At 29.5% G+C, this 8830-nt stretch overlaps 1 long non-coding RNA gene across 1 annotated transcript; it reads right to left on the reverse strand.

The window, feature by feature from the left end:
* Nucleotides 1-2739: 2739 nt before the first annotated feature.
* Nucleotides 2740-7934, reverse strand: LOC140039846 (uncharacterized). Its single transcript, XR_011842653.1, has 13 exons — nucleotides 7903-7934; nucleotides 7568-7599; nucleotides 7228-7259; nucleotides 6885-6916; nucleotides 6643-6674; nucleotides 6300-6331; nucleotides 5955-5986; nucleotides 5608-5639; nucleotides 5264-5295; nucleotides 4922-4953; nucleotides 4575-4606; nucleotides 4386-4425; nucleotides 2740-3752 (listed from the first exon to the last, which is right to left on the reverse strand). It is a non-coding gene; the product is annotated as an uncharacterized lncRNA (long non-coding RNA).
* Between the last annotated feature and the right edge of the window lie 896 nt (nucleotides 7935-8830).

Here is an 8830-nt window from a genome sequence, read left to right on the forward strand (position 1 = left end):
CGTGACTAAATGTATTAATAAACAAGTCACCAGTCTCCAATAAATGATTAGTAATTGCTCTTCTTAAAAGAAAATGATTATCTTCAGTACCAGAAATAATGTATGAAATTGCACGATAAAAACAATTACCATCACCTGTAATATTCGTAATTTGAAGAGGATGTCCAATCTGACTAGCTCTGTTAATACCACAATTCATATCGGTATGTTCACAATGAATGCCTACTTCTTTACACATGTTTTTCTTTTGTGCTTCTGAGATAGGAATAAATTTAAAATTCTTGTCAGGTCGTTCTCCATACTGAACATTAACGATTTCAATATCACTATCACTTTGCCATCCATTACTTGATGAGACATGACCTTCTTTATTATGTGTTTTGCCTTTAACTTTATAATCACTATTCTTGTCTGGTAATCTTGTACTACATTTATACTGATAAGACGTACTAGGTTCATCAACATCGACGTTTCCCAAGTTGCTTTGTTCACAATTATCATCGAGCACAGAAGCGGAACATAACATCATAGACTTATTTTCAATATTTACACCAGTCAGTTCAAACTCGGTTTCATGTAAATTACAGTTCATTGACTTTGCTAATCTTATACAATAATCGTACACACCTTGCCAAGATGGACTGTAAAGTAAAATACTCTTTCCATGTTCACTAACACAACCAAATCGATCTCTTGCATGTGGATCAAATATAAGAAATCCATTTACACGTTTGATAATAGAAAATGTGCTTCTGTTGAAATTCATAAAAAATGCATCATGTTGGTGTAATTCTTTTTCAAGAGCTTGGTTTAATGACAAGGCTCCGTATTCAGCCATAAATTCGAGATTCCCATCTATTATGCCAAAAACTGATTCTTTGGGAGATATTACAAATGTGTTATCCAAGATATCCAATTCTTTCGGCAGTTCAGAAATCATTAAAAGGTCCTCGTGCATAGTGGAATCTTTCTGAATGTAACAGTACAACTCGTTTCCAAGAGTCAATATTGTGTCAAGGTCTTTGGTGTAAAATTCATTTCCATTCCTCTTTGTAGAATAAAGAATAGCTACAAGACTATTTGCAACACACTGTTTACCACTTGCAAAGCCAAATCTATAATTCCCTTGATTAAAATTACCCTGTGCTACAGTTATATTTTCATTACTATTATATACTTGTAATTCATTTATTGATTGTGTTTTCTGCCTTTTTCGTGTATTTTTTTGTTTTGGTACATCATCGATTATCAATTCATCCGAAAAATTATTTTTTGTTAAAACTTCAATATCCACATCGATAGTATGTTGGTTACATTTAGGTTTAGTATGGAACCTAATTTTTTCAGTCACTGCTTTTTTGCATCCGTCATCAATTATCAATACTTCATTTTCTTCAAATTCACAACTTGCACATGTTTGATTTTTATGATCTGTACCATTACTATCAATTAATCTACTTCTGTCATTTATTTTGCTATTATTTTGTGCTTTCGCATCGTCAGTCGCTGTGTTGTCGTTTTCTACAGTACATTCTATTTTAAAATCCTCGTCAGTTTTCGTTTCAGAATTGTCAGTATTACCCATGTTCTTTATATCTTTCATAGTATCGCAATCATTCTTTAAATTCACATTACCTTGTGCTTTTTTGTTATCAATCTTCTTAGTTTTGACAAAACGACCTTTGTTATTTCGTAAACGTTTCGAACCACCACCTGATTGTTGTTGTATTCCGTTTGTTACTTTTGTATTTTTCAAAACATCACACATAGGCCTACCACTGTCGTCAATTATTGTTTGTGAATTTCCCAATACATTCGTTTTAGAATTTTCTTTGTTGTATTCTCTGTAAGTATTTGTATTCATATTCCATTCCATTTTGTTATTATTTCGTCTTTCATAGAAATCTTTTACACCTTTGCCAATATATTTTACACCTGGTTCTAAACTTATACCATTTATAACGGGCTTTCTCCTTTTCTTATTTCCTCTATTTTTACATCTTTTTTTTTTGTTGTCGGTTCTTTTCTTTGATCTTACTCTCATCCAATCACTACCAAGTAAATCTTCACTTCCTGTTTGTTGACATTTTAATTTGGCATTATTACAACGTTTTTCTTTATTTTTCGTTAATTCTGGAAAGTCTGCAGTGACAGATTCATCAGGTTCTAGAATCGTATATCTATTGAAATGACAGGGAATACCTATTTCACCCAACATGTTATTAACAAAATTACTATTCCCACACATTGAACAAATCCAAATTACCCTGGAATTACATAGTTTGTCTTCAAAAACATCTCTTACACATTTCACATGAAAATATTGACTACAACAGTCACATGTTATGCAATTGTCGTCTACTTTCACTTCAATATTACAGAAATCGCATGTATCATCAAACTCTGAAGTGACCTCTGTACCATAAGATAATATGTTTATGATATCATCAATTATTCCTTTAAATTCAGTTGTATCTTTCATAAATTCACAATTGACATTACCTGTATCATCATTTCTCTCGTCTTTGACATTCTCAGTTGAACAGCATTCATCAAGTAGGTCCAAGATATCATTAACAACTATTTTAAATTCTGCTGTCTTATCCATAACTCCATTATTAACATTACCAGTTGTATTGACAAAAATCTGCTTTTTACTTGTAACTTCTTTATTCACATTTTTACACAAATAAATTATCATTGTAAAGATAATCAACAAAAAGATACCAACTACTGCTATGAATTCCATATCCATTATTCAAAATTTGTATAAGAAACAAATTTCTTCAAATTTATAAACTTTGTTTACAAATTAAATTAAAATGTATTCTGCAATTCCAATGAATATTACAATTAGGTTCTTTTTATCAATTCAAACTTCAAAAAAGAAATCCTTGCTACAACAAAATAAATTATTAAAAATTCCAAAAACAATTCAACTTTATATTGTCTTTTGTTTCTATGACTTTTAACTTTTGTCCTAATTTCTTTTCTCTTTGTCAATACTTTTTTTGTCTGCTTTTTTTCAATAATTCGATTATACAATTTCACTGAATAAAAAAATTAGCTTCTGCTTAATATTGGCTTGATGAAATACTTTATATTATTTTCAACTTCTCTTTAATACTTGGTTATGCTAAATAGTTTCAGATTCTAATTTTTATTCTTTTTACAATTCTATTTAATAACAGATTCAAATAAAAGTGACCTTTAAATCTTCTTTAATTAATTCTTTTGTAATAAACTCTGTTTAATATTTATTTCTTTATAATAAGCTTCTGTTTTATTCTTCAAACTTTTGTTTGTATAATCAAACTTTAACTTTACACTTTTGCTTTTGCAAAAATGGTTTTGTAATAAACTTTTGTTTATTAGTTGTTTCCTTGTGATTAACTTCTGTTATCTTCAAGGTTTTACACTTTTGCTTTTGCAAAAATGGTTTTGTAATAAACTTTTGTTTATTAGTTGTTTCCTTGTGATTAACTTTTGTTATCTTCAAGGTTTTACACTTTTGCTTTTGCAAAAATGGTTTGTAATAAACTTTTGTTTATTAGTTTTTCCTTGTGATAAACTTCTGTTTACTTCAAGGTTTTATTGAATGTTTCAAAGATACTTTTAAAAAATGTTTAAAAAGAAATTGTGCATATATTAAAATTCGGTAACCCCTCGTAGAAACTCTCTTTGGAGAGTGGATCTTTTTCTAAAGACCCGGATCTCTTCTGAGATCCAGTGGGTTTATATAAGACAGTCACCTACAATAAAAGAAAAAAAAAAGAGTTAGTTATTAATTTTAAGATACACGGTACAGTACTAAGAATTCCAGTCAAACAATTATAAATTGAATCAGTAGATAAATCAGTGTTTTTACAAATACCTAAATAATAATATACATATCCCCCTTGTGGAATGTAACATGATCTATTGGGCCTAGCAAAACAAATTAGGACCAACTCACTACTAAATTTAGGATAGAGACCCATTTTATAAAATTGCAAATTTATGTCTGGAGAAACTGACCACCACATTTATGTTAAAAAGGATGATTGTCCCAAATTTTGAAGTAAACGGTGATAATATATTTGTGACTTTGGTTTATACAATATAAATAAATCACTATAGAAGATATTTTGACCTAAAAATATGTCAAAACTTCATTACATGGAATGTGTCGGAAACAAATTCTTTCATAAAAATTTCACCTTTAAAATTAATCTGAAAATAGGTTTAATTATTCAATGTTCTAATAAAATAGAATTTTATACACAAAAATATTTGGTCACTCAGTATAGTAAATTTACAAACAACACATGTTTATCAATTAAGGGAGGGCATAAAGTAAGGAAAATATGTTTTTTCCGTTTTACAGATAATTTTCTAATACTCACAGCTGTAACTGACACTGTATATTTTCTGTACAACTACAATCTAAAAAATAAAAGGAAAATCATTAATAATGGCAAATAAACAACATTAACACTTTTTTAAAATCAACATGCTTCTTAATCAATGCCAACGGTTCACAAACTAAAGAAAATATGTTTTATCCGTTTAACAGATAATCTACTAATACTCACAGCTGTAGCTGACACTGTATATGTTCTACAATCTAAAACAAAAAAACAAGGAAAAATATTAATAATTGGCAATAAACAACATTAACACTTTTTCCAAATCAACATGCTTCTTAATCAATGTCTGAAAAATTAAGAAATTCCTCAAAATAACTTTGGGTATGAGACAGCTGGTTAGGGCCTACATGTTGTCTCTATGCTAATTTCATTTAATATTTTATTCACAAACCATAAAATCTGAATGCCGTAAATGTTTCATAATAGAAAATTCCTACAAAATAACAGGCAACTGTTCACAAAGTAAGGAAAATATGTTTTCTCCGTTTAACAGATAATCTACTAATACTCACAGCTGTAGCTAACACTGTATATTTTCTACAATCTAAAAACAACAAGGAAAAACATTGATAATGGCAAGAAACAACATTAACCCTTTCGCTAAATCAACGTGCTTCTTAATCAATGACTGAAAATTAAAAAATTTCCTCAAAAAAACCTTGGATATGGGCCGGCTGATTGGGGTCTACATGTTGTCTCAATACTACTTTCATTTAATATCTTATTCACAAACCATAAAATCTGAAATATGTAAATGTTTCATAATATAAAATGCCTACAAAATAACAGGCAACAGTTCACAAAGTAAGGAAAATATGTTTTCTCCATTTAACAAATAATCTACTAATACTCACAGCTGTAGCTGAAACTGTTAATTTTCTACAATCTAAAAAAAAACAAGGAAAAACATTGATAATGGCAATAAACAACATTAACACTTTTTCCAAATCAACATGCTTCTTAATCAATGTCTGAAAAATTAGGAAATTTCCTCAAAATGACTTTGGGTATGGGCCGGCTGATTGCGGCCTACATGTTGTCTCAATGGTAATTTCATTTAATTATTTGATCACAAACAATAAAATCTGAATTACGTAAATGTTTCATAATAGAAAATGTCTACAAAATAACAGGCAACAGTTCACAAAGTAAGGAAAATATGTTTTCTCCGTTTAACAGATAATCTACTAATACTCACAGCTGTAGCTAACACTGTATATGTTCTACAATCTAAAACAAAAAAACAAGGGAAAACATTAATAATTGGCAATAAACAACATTAACACTTTTTCCAAATCAACAAGCTTCTTAATCAATGTCTGAAAAATTAAGAAATTCCTCAAAATGACTTTGGGTATGAGACAGCTGGTTAGGGCCTACATGTTGTCTCAATGCTAATTTCATTTAATATTTTATTCACAAACCATAAAATCTGAATGATGTGAATATTACATAATAGAAAATGCCTACAAAATAACAGGCAACGGTTCACAAAGTAAAGAAAATATGTTTTCTCCGTTTAACAGATAATCTACTAATACTCACAGCTGTAGCTGACACTGTATATTTTCTACAATCTAAAAAAAAACAAGAAAAAACATTAATAATTGGCAATAAACAACATTAACACTTTTTCCAAATCAACATGCTTCTTAATCGAGGTCTGAAAAATTAAGAAATTTCCTCAAAATGACTTTAGGTATGGGACGGCTGGTTAGGGCCTACATGTTGTCTCAATGCTAATTTCATTTAATATTTTATTCACAAACCATAAAATCTGAATTATGTAAATGTTTCATAATAGAAAATGCCTACAAAATAACAGGCAACTGTTCACAAAGTAAGGAAAATATGTTTTCTCCGTTTAACGGATAATCTACTAATACTCACAGCTATAGCTAACACTGTATATTTTCTACAATCTAAAAACAACAAGGAAAAACATTGATATTGGCAATAAACAACATTAACCCTTTTCCTAAATCAACATGCTTCTTAATCAATGTCTGAAAAATTAAGAAATTTCCTCAAAATAACTTTGGGTATGGGCCGGCTGATTGCGGCCTACATGTTGTCTCAATGGTAATTTCATTTAATTGTTTGATCACAAACTATAAAATCTGAATTACGTAAATGTTTCATAATAGAAAATGTCTACAAAATAACAGGCAACAGTTCACAAAGTAAGGAAAATATGTTTTCTCCGTTTAACAGATAATCTACTGATACTCACAGCTGTAGCTGAAACTGTATATTTTCTACAATCTAAAAAAAAACAAGGAAAAACATTGATAATGGCAATAAACAACATTAACACTTTTTCCAAATCAACAAGCTTCTTAATCAATGTCTGAAAAATTAAGAAATTTCCTCAAAATGACTTTGGGTATGAGACGACTGATTAGGGCAGGCAACAGTTCACAAAGTAAGGAAAATATGTTTTCTCCGTTTAACAAATAATCTACTAATACTCACAGCTGTAGCTAAAACTGTATATTTTCTACAATCTAAAAAAAACAAGGAAAAACATTGATAATGGTAATAAACAACATTTACACTTTTTCCAAATCAACAAGCTTCTTAATCAATGTCTGAAAAATTAAGAATTTTCCTCAAAATGACTTTGGGCATGGGTCGGCTAATTGCGGCCTAAATGTTGTCTCAATGCTAATTTCATTTAATATTTTATTCACAAATCATAAAATCTGAATGATGTAAATGTTTCATAATAGAAAATGCCTACAAAATAACAGGCAACAGTTCACAAAGTAAGGAAAATATGTTTTCTCTGTTTAACAGATAATCTACTAATACTCACAGCTGTAGCTGACACTGTATATTTTCTACAATCTAAAAAAAAAACAAAGAAAAACATTAATAATTGGCAATAAACAACATTAACACTTTTTCCAAATCAACAAGCCACTTAATCAATGTCTGAAAAATTAAGAAATTTCCTCAAAATGACTTTGGGTATGGGTCGGCTAATTGGGGCCTACATGTTGTCTCAATGCTAATTTCATTTAATATTTTATTCACAAACCATAAAATCTGAATGATGTAAATGTTTCATAATAGAAAATGTCTACAAAATAACAGGCAACTGTTCACAAAGTAAGGAAAATATGTTTTCTCCATTTAACAAATAATCTACTCACAGCTGTAGCTAACACTGTATATTTTCTACAATCTAAAAACAACAAGGAAAAACATTGATAATGGCAATAAACAACATTAACCCTTTTGCTAAATCAACATGCTTCTTAATCAATGTCTGAACAATTTCCTCAAAATAACTTTGGGTATGGGCCGGCTGATTGGGGTCTACATGTTGTCTCAATACTACTTTCATTTAATATCTTATTCACAAACCATAAAATCTGAATTATGTAAATGTTTCATAATATAAAATGCCTACAAAATAACAGGCAACAGTTCACAAAGTAAGGAAAATATGTTTTCTCCGTTTAACAGATAATCTACTAATACTCACAGCTGTAGCTGAAACTGTTAATTTTCTACAATCTAAAAAAAAACAAGGAAAAACATTGATAATGGCAATAAACAACATTAACACTTTTTCCAAATCAACATGCTTCTTAATCAATGTCTGAAAAATTAGGAAATTTCCTCAAAATGACTTTGGGTATGGGCCGGCTGATTGCGGCCTACATGTTGTCTCAATGGTAATTTCATTTAATTATTTGATCACAAACAATAAAATCTGAATTACGTAAATGTTTCCTAATAGAAAATGTCTACAAAATAACAGGCAACAGTTGACAAAGTAAGGAAAATATGTTTTCTCCGTTTAACAGATAATCTACTGATACTCACAGCTGTAGCTGAAACTGTATATTTTCTACAATCTAAAAAAAAACAAGGAAAAACATTGATAATGGCAATAAACAACATTAACACTTTTTCCAAATCAACAAGCTTCTTAATCAATGTCTGAAAAATTAAGAAATTTCCTCAAAATGACTTTGGGTATGAGACAACTGATTAGGGCAGGCAACAGTTCACAAAGTAAGGAAAATATGTTTTCTCCGTTTAACAAATAATCTACTGATACTCACAGCTGTATAGCTGAAACTGTATATTTTCTACAATCTAAAAAAAACAAGGAAAAACATTGATAATGGTAATAAACAACATTAACACTTTTTCCAAATCAACAAGCTTCTTAATCAATGTCTGAAAAATTAAGAAATTTCCTCAAAATGACTTTGGGTATGGGTCGGCTGATTGGGGCCTACGTGTTGTCTCAATGGTAATTTCATTTAATAGTTTGATCACAAACAATAAAATCTGAATTATGTAAATGTTTCATAATAGTGAATGCCTACAAAATAACAGGCAACACTTCTCTCCCAATCACGAGACCATAAATCATCTCTACAAATTATTTATTTTATGTT

Source organism: Antedon mediterranea, chromosome 2, assembly GCF_964355755.1.
Source record: "Antedon mediterranea chromosome 2, ecAntMedi1.1, whole genome shotgun sequence".
Classification (NCBI taxonomy): domain Eukaryota; kingdom Metazoa; phylum Echinodermata; class Crinoidea; order Comatulida; family Antedonidae; genus Antedon; species Antedon mediterranea.